Source organism: Triturus cristatus, chromosome 5_2 (genome assembly GCF_964204655.1).
Source record: "Triturus cristatus chromosome 5_2, aTriCri1.1, whole genome shotgun sequence".
Lineage (NCBI taxonomy): Eukaryota > Metazoa > Chordata > Amphibia > Caudata > Salamandridae > Triturus > Triturus cristatus.
In genome coordinates, this window is record NC_140588.1 from 151,358,552 (window position 1) to 151,370,984 (window position 12,433).

The window sequence follows — 12,433 nt, forward strand, 5'->3', positions numbered from 1 at the left end:
ATCTATCTATCTATCTATCTATCCAGATAGATACAAATATAGGTATAGATATGTATATGCCGGTGGTGAAGTCAACAGATGACGGGATAGGGAAAATAAAATAAATAAAACCGCTTGCCACATTGCAACTCGGCAATACGGCGAGTGCAAGTTAAGTGGTTTTATTGATTTATTTATTTTATTTTCCCTATCTCATCGTGTATCGACTCATCCCGCCACCCCACCATCCCACATTACTTACCTGTAGCAGCTGTGCCTGAAAATGACATATATACATATTTGAAAATGCATTGCAAACTAAAATTACAATAAATGGGAATGATTTTAGTTTTCAAACACTGCTCTCACAGTAAATTGATTTTCATTCTCAAGACAAGAACCCAAACATGCACAACACTTGTTACATTTCAAAGAAATGTTTGTCATCCTTGAACTACAGGGGGAAAAAAATCATATTGATTTTGGAAAACACCCCATTATATTTGTGTATATCAGACTATATATTTTTGGAAAACAACCCATTATATTTGTGTATATCAGACTATAATGTATAAAGAGCAGAACTTACACACCACTGATCTTCAGTCATACACCATTTCCGCACTCTACTCCTTAAAGAGGAGAGGAGTTGGCCTAACGGCTAGGGCGGTTGACCTGGACTCTGGGAATCTGAGTTCGAGTCTCAGCAATGACCCTGAACATCCTGTGATTCTGGGCAAATCACTTAATCTCCCCGTGCCTAACAAAAATGAACGTGTCCTCCTGTAATGCAACTGGTGCTATGTGAAGCACTCTGATACCCAATTTGGGTCAAGTTTGCGCTATATAAAACTCTGTAAAAAAAAGTGTAAAAAATAGTAATAAAAAAAAGATAAAAAATCAAAACTAAAAGTTACTAAAAATTAAAACCACAACGGAAGCATAACTCCATTGAAGAATGCAAACCCGAAAGTGGTTGTCATTGTTGGTAGGCCATACAACATCATATATCCAGAAGATAACCAATACATTCTTATAACCCTTCTCTAATTCAGTTATCTCTACTTTCTCTACAACTTTGGTTGAAGGAAAATGAGATATGAGTTTTGCAATTTACAAGGTAATTTTGGTTTGAATGTATGACAAGTGTCATTTAATTGCATCCATCTAGTTACCGTTTCCAAATAGCCAATGTAGTGACCTGACCTAATGTTCTCTCCCTGATGGAAAATTATGGTGACTTTAGTGTATGTTTTGCCTCCTAGATATATTTTGGCCTGCTTTCAACTTGGAAATTTCAGTTTTCATTTTAGTGCCATCTGCTCTAAACAATTGTAGCATGAAGATTACATATCTATTGCTGTTGTCAACAATTAGAGTTGATAATACTTCTGCTCTACAGTCTGGACCTATGTTATTTTACACAGCTTTCCTTGTTAATTTCTAAAATGGCATAATTTTGCAATCTGGTATGGTTAAACATACAAATTGCTCCTACTGGATGTGAGTAGTTGCATATTGATATTTCTTCCATTCATGTTGCCAGGAGGGATGTATGACGTTACAACGCATACTTTTACAACGCATGCACTTACAACGCAATTTTTACAACGCAACATCCACTACAACGCATTCCATTACATCACATGACACTACAACGCATTTTAAAAAACTACCTTTACAACGCATTCCATTACATCGCATACTACCTTTACAACGCATACCATTACAACGCATAATGTTACATTGCATTTAAGGTAAGTATTGGATAGTATAGGGGTAAAAATTACTATTCTTACTCCAGGGGGTGCAACAGTAGGGTAAGTGTTCGATAGTATAGGGGTAAAAATTACTATTCTTACTCCAGGGGGTGCAACAGTAGGGTAAGTGTTGGATAGTATAGTGGTAAAAATTACTATTCTAACTCCAGGGGGTGCAACAGTAGGGTAAGTGTTGGATAGTATAGGGGTAAAAATTACTATTCTAACTCCAGGGGGTGCAACAGTAGGGTAAGTGTTGGATAGTATAGGGGTAAAAATTACTATTCTAACTCGAGGGGGTGCAACAGTAGGGTAGTGTTGGATAGTATAGGGGTAAAAATTACTATTCTAACTCCAGGGGCTGCAACAGTAGGGTAAGTGTTGGATAGTATAGGGGTAAAAATTACTATTCTAACTCCAGGGGGTGCAACAGTAGGGTAAGTGTTGGATAGTGTAGGGGTTAAATATTAATATTCTAACTCCAATGGTATGCATTGTAATGGTATGCGTTGTGATGCCTGCGTTGTAGTGACATGCGATGTAGTGTCTGCGTTGTAATGGTATGCGTTGTAATGGTATGCGTTGTAGTGTCATGCGTTGTAAAGGATGTTCCGTTGTAATGCCTGCGTTGTAAGTGTAGTGCGATGTAATATTTGCATTGTAAAGGTTGTTTCCCTGCCAGGAGTATCTTCTTCCAAATATTTCATTTCTTGGTAGATGCTCATTTTCTAGAACGCCTAACATCACCATTAGAAATTCTTGTGTGTGCTCTTGAGAATTCAGTGTATATGGAGACTCACACTTCTCCATCTATGAAGCCATACCTAGAGTGGATTGATGGCACTTGGGATAGGCTATTGATCACTACGTTTAGGTTAGGATTTGTTAGGTGGCACTTTGGTTTTCCCCTTGGCCAATTTGAGCCCTCAAAAGTGCTGTTATGTCCATGTGATGAATACTCTTTGCAAAGCCTGTTGCATTTTACTTTCGTTTGTACATCTTTTACTGATCTCACAAAAAGGTTTTTAATCTTGATTATGCGAAAGTGGAGGGTCAGAGCCTCTAGATTAGCTCTTGTGTATTTGCAACAACTAGATTGTATATCAGCCGGACTGTCATCTATTGTCTTGTCACATGAATATGTGATGTAATTGCGGAATATTGCTAGTTGCTGGTGTTTCTCTAAATTGTATTCTAACTCTTTCTTTATCTTTTTAATTTAGATGGATTGTAATGTTTTTTATCTGTGCTTCTATGGCCACACTTGTGACCAAAATAAAGTGAATTTGATTTAATTTGAGTGTAAATTGTATGACACCAGTAAATATGTTAACACAATCGTGTATACTTGTTGTGGATTGACAAGCATTCTTTTGAGTTTCTATAGTCATTGGTTAAGATAAGAGTGTTCTACAGAATGTCTTATATCAGTTTTCCTCAATTCCTCAAGCACTGTTGGTAGCACAAAAAGGCCATTAGGAATTACATTGCCATAACAATTAACCCCAGATGCCCTGGAGAAATGATTTCCAATAATTTCTGCAACATTTTCAACTTTCACCTTTTTTCAATAACTTTAAAGTTAAACTCTCCTGTTTTGGCCAATCTTTTTCCCCACTGACTTTACTGAGTCTACGTTTGACACAGGTGGATTATTTTTCATAGATTGGATATTGACCCAGATGATGAGCACATAAACTTCTCAATCAATTGTTCTCCCTCACACTTGAACTGTGTGCACTCACTTTGCATCCATTAAAATCTACAACATACAGTCCATAAAGTGACCTAACACTTGACAGTGCAACATAACACAACCCCTATTTCAATACTTTTTGCCCTACATTTATAAGTGCTGCATCTAGACTTAATCCTTGAGACTTATAAATGGTAATTACATATGTCAAACATACAGGAAACTCTTCTCTACGAACATGCACATCTTTCACTAAGAGAAATCTAGCACTAAACCCACCCATTTATTTTGGTTCATTTATGTGGTCAAATTGTGTTATAGTGTGCTCAAACTCTATTTTATTAGGATATGTGATAATGTCTAACAGTAGTCCCATGGCACCTTTCACTAAACCCTCCTCGACATTCGAATTCTGACACAGAATGATTCTACAGTTTTTATAGAGGGGTAGATTTTTCTATAAAACTGCTGTTTGAGACAGTGATTTGACTAGTCGCTCCAACATCTTAACCACTGATTGAAACAGTGGTAACTTCATACCTTGATGGTCTATAAGGAAGGGAAATAATGTCCTCATTCTCTAAATGTCAGCATTTCTGCAGCAAACTGTGCACACTTGGCATAAGACATAACATTTGTTTGTAAGTTATTTGAAGATGTTCCATTACAACTGCTGAAGACTTGTGGTTTGAAAAAAGAGTAGTTAAAGTGTGACTCGGAAGTTCCAATTAAGCTTTCTTTGTGAGTATTCCTATTCTTATGTTTCTCAAAATATTTGTATACTCCACATTCACTGCCTGTCTCATAGTCTCAGTAAACCTTCTGTATTGGAAGTTCAACCAAATGTTAACATTTTCAATGCTACCTAATGAATTGCCAGATTGTTCATGTAGCAGCTTATTGAACACTGGCTGATCTTTCACAAGTGTCAAATGAAGTAGATCCCTGAACACTATAACATGCTTTCCACCAAAGACAGTATTGTATTCTGCCCTGAGAACTTCTTGCATTCTCAGGTGAAGAAAAGCAAGCATTAAGTTTGACACTATGCTCACCATCTCTAATTAGGGCCGTTAACTTCTTCAGAACTCTTTGTGACAAGCATCACCACTTAACGTATGGTACTCTATTTTGTTGTCATGCTACACTAGCAACATCCTAACAGACAAAGGTGTAGGCTGTAAAGGGATTCATGTACATTCAGAATTATCAAGCAGAATACCATGAACTACTGATGCACCTATCTCTTTGAATATCTCTAGTTACTCTTCATTTAGTTGACTTACCAAGTCTTTTAAGTCTATAGTTTGATTATTCACCTTGCTCATAACATTCTGCATCTCATTCAATGTAATGGATGCCTAATTCTAAATAGTGAGCTGCCCAAGTGGATCTTCACTATGAGATCCTGAACTGTGGCTCCCTTCCAAACTATCCTTTGCAATCTTATCTGCCACAGTCTCCCCCTGTTGAATCTTATAATTCAACATTTTCAAATAAGTAGAAAGCACTGAACATATTGAAAGACTCTCCATAGCATTCATAATGATCTAATAGTTTTCTTCATGGTGTCACGGTTTAAACAACTGGGAAAAAAACAAATAAAAGAATTGTCTCTGTTCGGCACATTGGCAAGAGAGTTTGAAGTGGTTGATGAGACTTGCCTAGTTGTATCTAACAAAACACACATTACACCCAGTAACAGAAAATTTGCCAGTTTCAATGTTTTCTTTCACTTTATTTCTTTATGTGTAGAACTAAACTACTTCATACAGACAGAGATTTTCTAAATTGACATTTTTATTTTGGTAGTAAGTGTCCAGCATATTTGTTTTTACTATTTCTGTACTATCAGGATCTGAGAGTTCAAAGTCTTCAGTCTCATCAAAAGACTTCAATACTCTGTTACGAGTGGAAGCAATGCCTAAACCAATCCAAAGAACTGATTTGAACTTTCCATATAAACTAGAACAACGTAAATCTGTCACACTATGGTGATACTGTTGATGCTTTTTATGGTATGAACCAAGCTCACCTTAAACACTCACCACAGGGGCATATGTTAAATAATCTGATGTTAGAACATAATTTAGTGAATCTGATTATAAAGGAGGATGTTAATGACCCTGATCGAATTCCAACTTATTAGGGGGCAGTCAGCAGAAGAAATTGATTACATGCGTGTTTCCGCTTGCCCATTTTCTGCCTTTATCTGCTTCCATTTAGCCTGGCACCCAAAAAGTGATCATAACCCTTCATTGGCCATCTTTCGGTGGTCACTGATACTGGCCAAGGTCAATTGTCTATATAAGGAATCAGTCATTTCAAAATATCAAGTGAAAAGGCTTAAATGAGAGAAGGCAGTTCCAGCCGAATTTAATTTGTACCTGCTTTCCTACTGTTAATCCAATTTTTGTATCTTCCTAAATGAGGAGGCCTCCAATATTAACAATTTGGCTCGTTTTTCTAATCTAATGGGGAGTATTAAGGTTGCCCTTTTTCTGTGCAGTGCTGTGCATTCGGTAGTTCCACATAAATGGTTTGACAAGAAATGTTTGTAGATTCATAGAGTGCTTATGGCTTCCCTGCACGATCAACCCTGGGATTGTGAAGAAGCTAAGGAAGCTAGGGCCTTTATTGCCTGGCATGTAATGAAAGAAAGTCCTTAAAAATAGCTATGGGATAATCTTCTGGGAGCTTGTGCCTCACGGGCTAGCGTGACCTTTTGGGGTCTAGTGAACCACCATCTACTCCGTTAGGAGCAAATGTTGGCGCAAACTCTTAACATTACCTCAGAGGTTTGGCTTGATCATTTTATGGCTATTTATAGCTTTGAAAAGGGCGTGGTCTCAAAGCATTGTGGCTGTGAGGATGATAGGCTCATCTTTCAGTGAGAGGAATTTAGGAAAGCCCATCTTGTCCCTCCTGTAAGGCAAGGCCCCTGGACCGGATGAGGAACCAGAAGACCTGTTTAAATCTGGTGTCAACCTGTGTGCCCACATAGCGACTCAACTTCTTAATGCAGCTACTCACAGCTTGCTAGTTGTAGCCATTCAGTGATTGTGTCAATTTTTAAAAAGAGTAATAGAATGGAAGCGTATACTATCACCCAATTTCTTTGGTGGATAGTAAAGTGAAAATTATAGGCCATGTCATCTTAAACCATTTTACTCTGTGGGGTGAAGATAACACTGTCCTATCAGAGATCCAGTGTGGGTTCTGGTCGGGCTGGAGACTGTTGAACAAAATCTAAATCTGTATCTGTTGATCTCAAACTATAAAAAAACAAAACGGGGGGGCCATCCATTTGGCCTTCATGGACCTCAGCTCGTCCTTTGACAGGGTTAACAGTGCTAAGTTCTGGGCTGTGCTGTGCTGGTGTCCATGGGGGTCGAGCTGGCTCTGGTCACCTTCCTGCATGATCTGTATGAGGGCCTCACTGCCTCTGTCAGGTATGGTGGCAACTGTGAATGTACCCACTTTTTTAGTTTAAAGACAGGGGTGCACTAGGGCTGTATCCTGGCCCCCTTTCTCTTTATCCTCTATATTAATGGTTTGGAGTCAGCCCTACCAGAATTTGGGACTGATGCCCAGTGCATGAACAGTCACTTATTGCCCACACTTTTATATGAGGATTATGACGTTCTAATAGCATGCATTGCCAAGAGTCTAACTATTCCAAGTCCTCTGTTATGGTTATAGGGCCTAGAAATTGTAGGTCAAAAAGATTTGCGGTGAAGGGTCACTCTGTCAGTAGGGTAGACACCTTTTCTTATCTGAGCACCCTATTGGACTCCTATTTTTCTTGGCAACCATTACTCAAGAAAAATACCTTGCTATTTAAAAGCATGGTGAACAATATTAGTTCTTTTTCGAAACACCTAGGCCAGACCCACATAGCTTTAATCTAAAAGTAGTCAGTGACCTCACCAAGAGGAGCATTTCTTTTGTTGCATATAAAGTGAAGTATGGCTTGATATTTATAATTAATGTACCTGCATACATTTGTGGGATTCATTGAGCATAACTCGTCTGGTGTTTTAAAGTTAATACCTGGAATGTTCAAGTTTGCTTCACTAAAGAACTCATCCAAATAATCCCAGGCATACTCTGCACAACTTAGAGTTACAAACAAAATAGGTGCACCTAGGTTTCGCAACCTACACTTCAGCTCACCATGCTGACAAAACCAATGCTCATTGGTTCCACATTGGCATGCCATGAGATTCATGAGGTTACACTCAAGATTCTCATCTTTTCTATGAAATTGTTCAACAAACTTTCTTGCACTTATAGGGCCCGATTCACATAGATCCTCTGCAGTTGTGGTGGGGAAATGCAGCAATGATGGCGGAGTCTCTGCATTCATGGCACAAATATTAATAATATTAATAATAAATAATAATAATTAAATATGTTTAAATTCAGTGTTACATACACAACATTTCCTTTAATTCCTTTCACTAACTCACTTTAAGTTAATTTTTTAAATGTTTGTCTGCATCTGACTATGGCTTGAAAGGGGTTCATACTTTGAGTCAAAATATTCTCATACACTTTAGCTCTTTCAGTTCTGGAGGAATTGGAAACATGTCTAAGCTATTGGGAATACCTGTAGCAGCCATTTTATTGTCATCAAGTTTAGTGATACAGTATTTGCACACTACTTGATTATCGCATAAATCAAACTGTTCCTCTGCAATTAAATACAGGGTAAGTTTAAACCACTAAATAAGGTCTTCCTCTTTAGTTTTTGTACAGATTTCTATTTTTCTTGTTTGTACTTTGAAGAGCGTACGTCGACAAATAACACATATCTTTTTTGGCATCTAGGCTGATGTAGCTACCAATTTGCTTATTTTCTTCCTGAAATTCTCTAACTTAATACCAGTACTCTCGCTCACTAATGTAGGAGCTACTATTACTTCACGTACTTCTCTCTGACTCTCAGTCCAAAGTAAAATATTTGGATATCTTCAGATTTATTAGCCATTTTGGACACAGCACGATGTAAAAGAACTTTATTCAAAGCTTCTAAATGCAGAGCTGTACTTTATACAAAATACAACCTTCTAACTAGATTGCACATTGCAGAGAGCATCCAAAAGTGATGGAAAGTAATATCACATATGTCTTTGGAGAGGCAAGTCAATGATGTAGTTTTGAAAATATTCTTACTCTACAGGGATCACGAGTTTGCAAAATCCTGATTTTCTTTTTTTAAACTTCCTTTACGAAACTTTGCCAAAAATACTTTAAGCATGTCAATTGATTCATGCCCCATCTTACAGAAACTACAGAGCTGCTATTCAACCCATTAAAGAGGTCTTGTGAGAGAATAAATACATAAGCATAAAGCCCTTGCACATCAAATAAAGAATAATGTAAAAATGAAAAGGATTCTCAGCTAATAATCCACAGACTTCTAATAGAGCTGGGAATAGGCTCAAAGTAATCTCTCATAAAGAGAGACATGGTCTCAACAAACCCAGAGATGGAACTCCAGAAAATGCAAGCAAGACAAGCCTCGCCTACTCTAAAAACACACACAAATATAAACACAGTAAATTGTAAGTTGAAACAAGTTTTACATTCTCCGTTCACAGCATCCAATAAGACTTTCAGTAAACTCATAGGTGATGGTAAACTACATAGTTTCTCATCTCTTCACAAACAGCCACAGAAATAGGTCCTTGAAAAGATACATTGTTCACATTTTGCGGTTCAGACTGTTCTTCACATGAATCATGCTTCTTGTATCTCCTTTCCTCCCAGTCAAACCCTCACTCTCAGCTGTCCAATACATAACAAATGCCTATTCACTACCAGAAGGCATTTGGAGAGTTTCTATAGTAGAATGAAAAACATCTTGTGCAAAACAACAGTTCAATGTGAAAATAGGACTTTCAGTGCTAATGTATAAATCCATGCTAGCATAACATCGACACTAGACTAACTTAAATTAACACATCATTATTTATTTTATATAGTTATGAACCTTAATTATGATTACCTTCTACAACATTATTTTTCATAATAGATGTGTTATTTAGCATAGACGCTTGCACTTTTTATTAAAATTCATTTTTGTTTGCAAAATGTAGAAATTCGCTGTAGAAACTTCATGGAGGCTGTTGCGAACAAAATGGAAATAGGGGCAAAACATTCAAATCTTTGTCCTCCTCCTACTTACATGGTACATGATTATCTCTAATGTGAACAATGGGCTTGGTGACCCACCGAATAGTAGAATCTTGTCATCCTTTGAGCATGCATAGAACAATGTTACATCTACCTAACTTTAATGTTGATTACTTGCGTAATCATGACTAACTCTACTAAGCCTACTTGATTTCATTATTATTTAGTGAGATGAAAGGCCCAACCTTTTTAATTCTTTTTCATATATTTTACTATTCACTTTTATTGATGCAATTTTCTTGTTGCATCAAATACAATCGATAACATATCTGACCAGGTTAGAAGTTGCATATACAGTTCCATAACACTTGTGCTTTATAGAAGAGAATAGCCGCATAAACCAGTATTAGTCCCCTCCAGAGTTTCCATCATCAGCACCATTGTCAGTAGTGCCAGCATCTAGTTATAAGGGCCATATGAGGGCAGCTCTAGCACGCGAGCTCGCTACCTCAACCATGGGCCCCACACTTTTGCAAATGATTATGTGCAGGCCAAGCCCATCATGGCACATACAATATACGGAAGCGTTATTTTATTACAGAATAGCTTTTGTTGCAAACATCCTTCAAAGGACATTTACCGATGGCATCACCTTTATATATCATTAGCACATTGTAAAGCGCCAGGGTCAAGTTTTATATATATTTATCAATAGAGAAAGGGACTAGGAATGTGTTTTCTGTTTTTTGCCCCCACCTCGGATTTCACCAACTAAACGATCACACTGTTGTAAATATGAAATATATGCTTACCATGAATCTTGGATATACGTTCATCTTAATTTTCCACACGATATGTTGTTAGTGTATTCAATAAAGTTTAGAAACTCTTCGATACAGTGCAATACTGCAAACTACCAGCCTGCTGTGCCTAAATCACGTTGGTGTTGGAACACTGTATAACACTGACAAGAATAATAACAAGAAAAAACAGATATGCAAGTCTTTCAATTTGATAAATGCAGGAGCTGCAATTTTGAGAAAGGTAATCAAAATGATAAGAGAAAGAAACAGCCAGTATGTTCCTTGAACAATTCAAAAATGATGTGTTTATCACTTCATTTTAGATAAGGCTGCCCGGCTTTTAGAATTATTGCCGTGAAGTCCTCAATCTGGATTTGGCAGATAACGTAATGGAAGCCATGGAACACTTCTGTTTACTGAGGAGATCTAAACATCAGCTCAGAAAGCACGAGCTGAAAGAGAAAAGGCCTGTGCTTTTTTTTTTTTTTTAATAAATAAATAAAAGCCTTATTGCATGGCAGATACAACATTTTGGAATGAACAAGATATGGAATGGATTGCCAGTTGCTAAAAGACATGGAGGAGTAATAAATACATCATCCTAAATAAAGGGAAGAAATCTTTGTCCACTAATCTTTCCCTCGGACATTTTCTATTTCTAAATGTTGCATTTGGCTGTTAGAATGGCTTTTTCCAAAGTGATACAAAATGGAAAATCTTTTAATGATTGTTCAAATGAGCAAAATTAAATTCTCCTTTCACACGGTTAGTGGCCAAGACCTGGCAGGAACCTTGCCATACGATAACAGTTTTAAGTCTGTTTTCTCATACAACAGATACAATTCAAGTTGCTTGTGAAACTATTCTGTGGCAATTTTAGCAGTCCATCAGCCCTATGAGGAAGCCATGTTTTCGGTTTTCTGTGAATTCTGACCTTGAGGTGTACAGCCGTTAACCAGCTGTAAGCTTCCCTTAAGGTTATAACCAGATATTGTTGCCCTGCAATCCGTTATGAAATTTCAAGTGCCATGTTGGGTAACTGGAACTAGAAAATGATAAAACAAAATGCTATTTTTATAATATAAAGTACTGTCGTTCTACTGCCATCAAAGTCTATAACGCTAATCTGGGGCATACAGGTTCTTATAAAACCAGTGCTTAATTTGTGCCGGTGTTTCATTTCCTTGTAAACACGGCACGCATTAATGGGAAACCACCACCTGGTGGCGCACTATGTGTAATTTTAAGCAGCTATTTAATATATATTTGAAAAGATGATAAAAGATGGACTTTAACCAGCAGTTTAACGTGACGTACCAGCTGTTGTGGACCCATATGTAGTAACTGACCCCTGGCACTTATTTTTTTGACAAGTTGAACACTGGAAGATCCAGAAGGTGGGGGTAAGGGTCTGTTTTGCTCATTACTTGCTTTGGAGTTTACAAAGGCCTTACTACGCCATTGATGTCAACATAAGCTGCCAATCGACTTCCTCAGTGTTGAGATACTTGTGGGACAATGATTCCACTTCCGTCCTTCAGTGGTAAAATAAAATCAAAAAAAGGAGCTACTGTTAACTGAACTTTTTCAGGGACTGAAAATACTAGCTCGCGGGGAAGTGCCAATAGAGAGAATAATTCGGGTGACCAAAAGAACAGCAAAGCCAAATTAGAAAATAGCCTGAATGCCAGGAAATGTATTGCATCTCATGCTTTTTGTTCCCAGAACCCTACACTCACTGTCTCTTTATGGAATTGTTGCAGGTTGTTTTTAATCCCTGCATTGTCCCTTTGTCACTGTTTCCTTTCTATTTTCCCTTTTTCTCTCTCTCTCTTTTCTACCATTCTTTCTCTTGTACTGAGTCAAATGATGAAAAATTACTCTTGGTCCCCAAATTTCAAAATTAAATTACAAATTCATACATTTGGCACAAGCTGCCTTCAACCATCAAGGGACCTTAAATCTATTAGAACAAACATAACGTCATGTGTGCCTAACGGACTAACATTTGGAGGTAAATCATAGACATACAAAGGCCCAGGCCTCTGACTAAC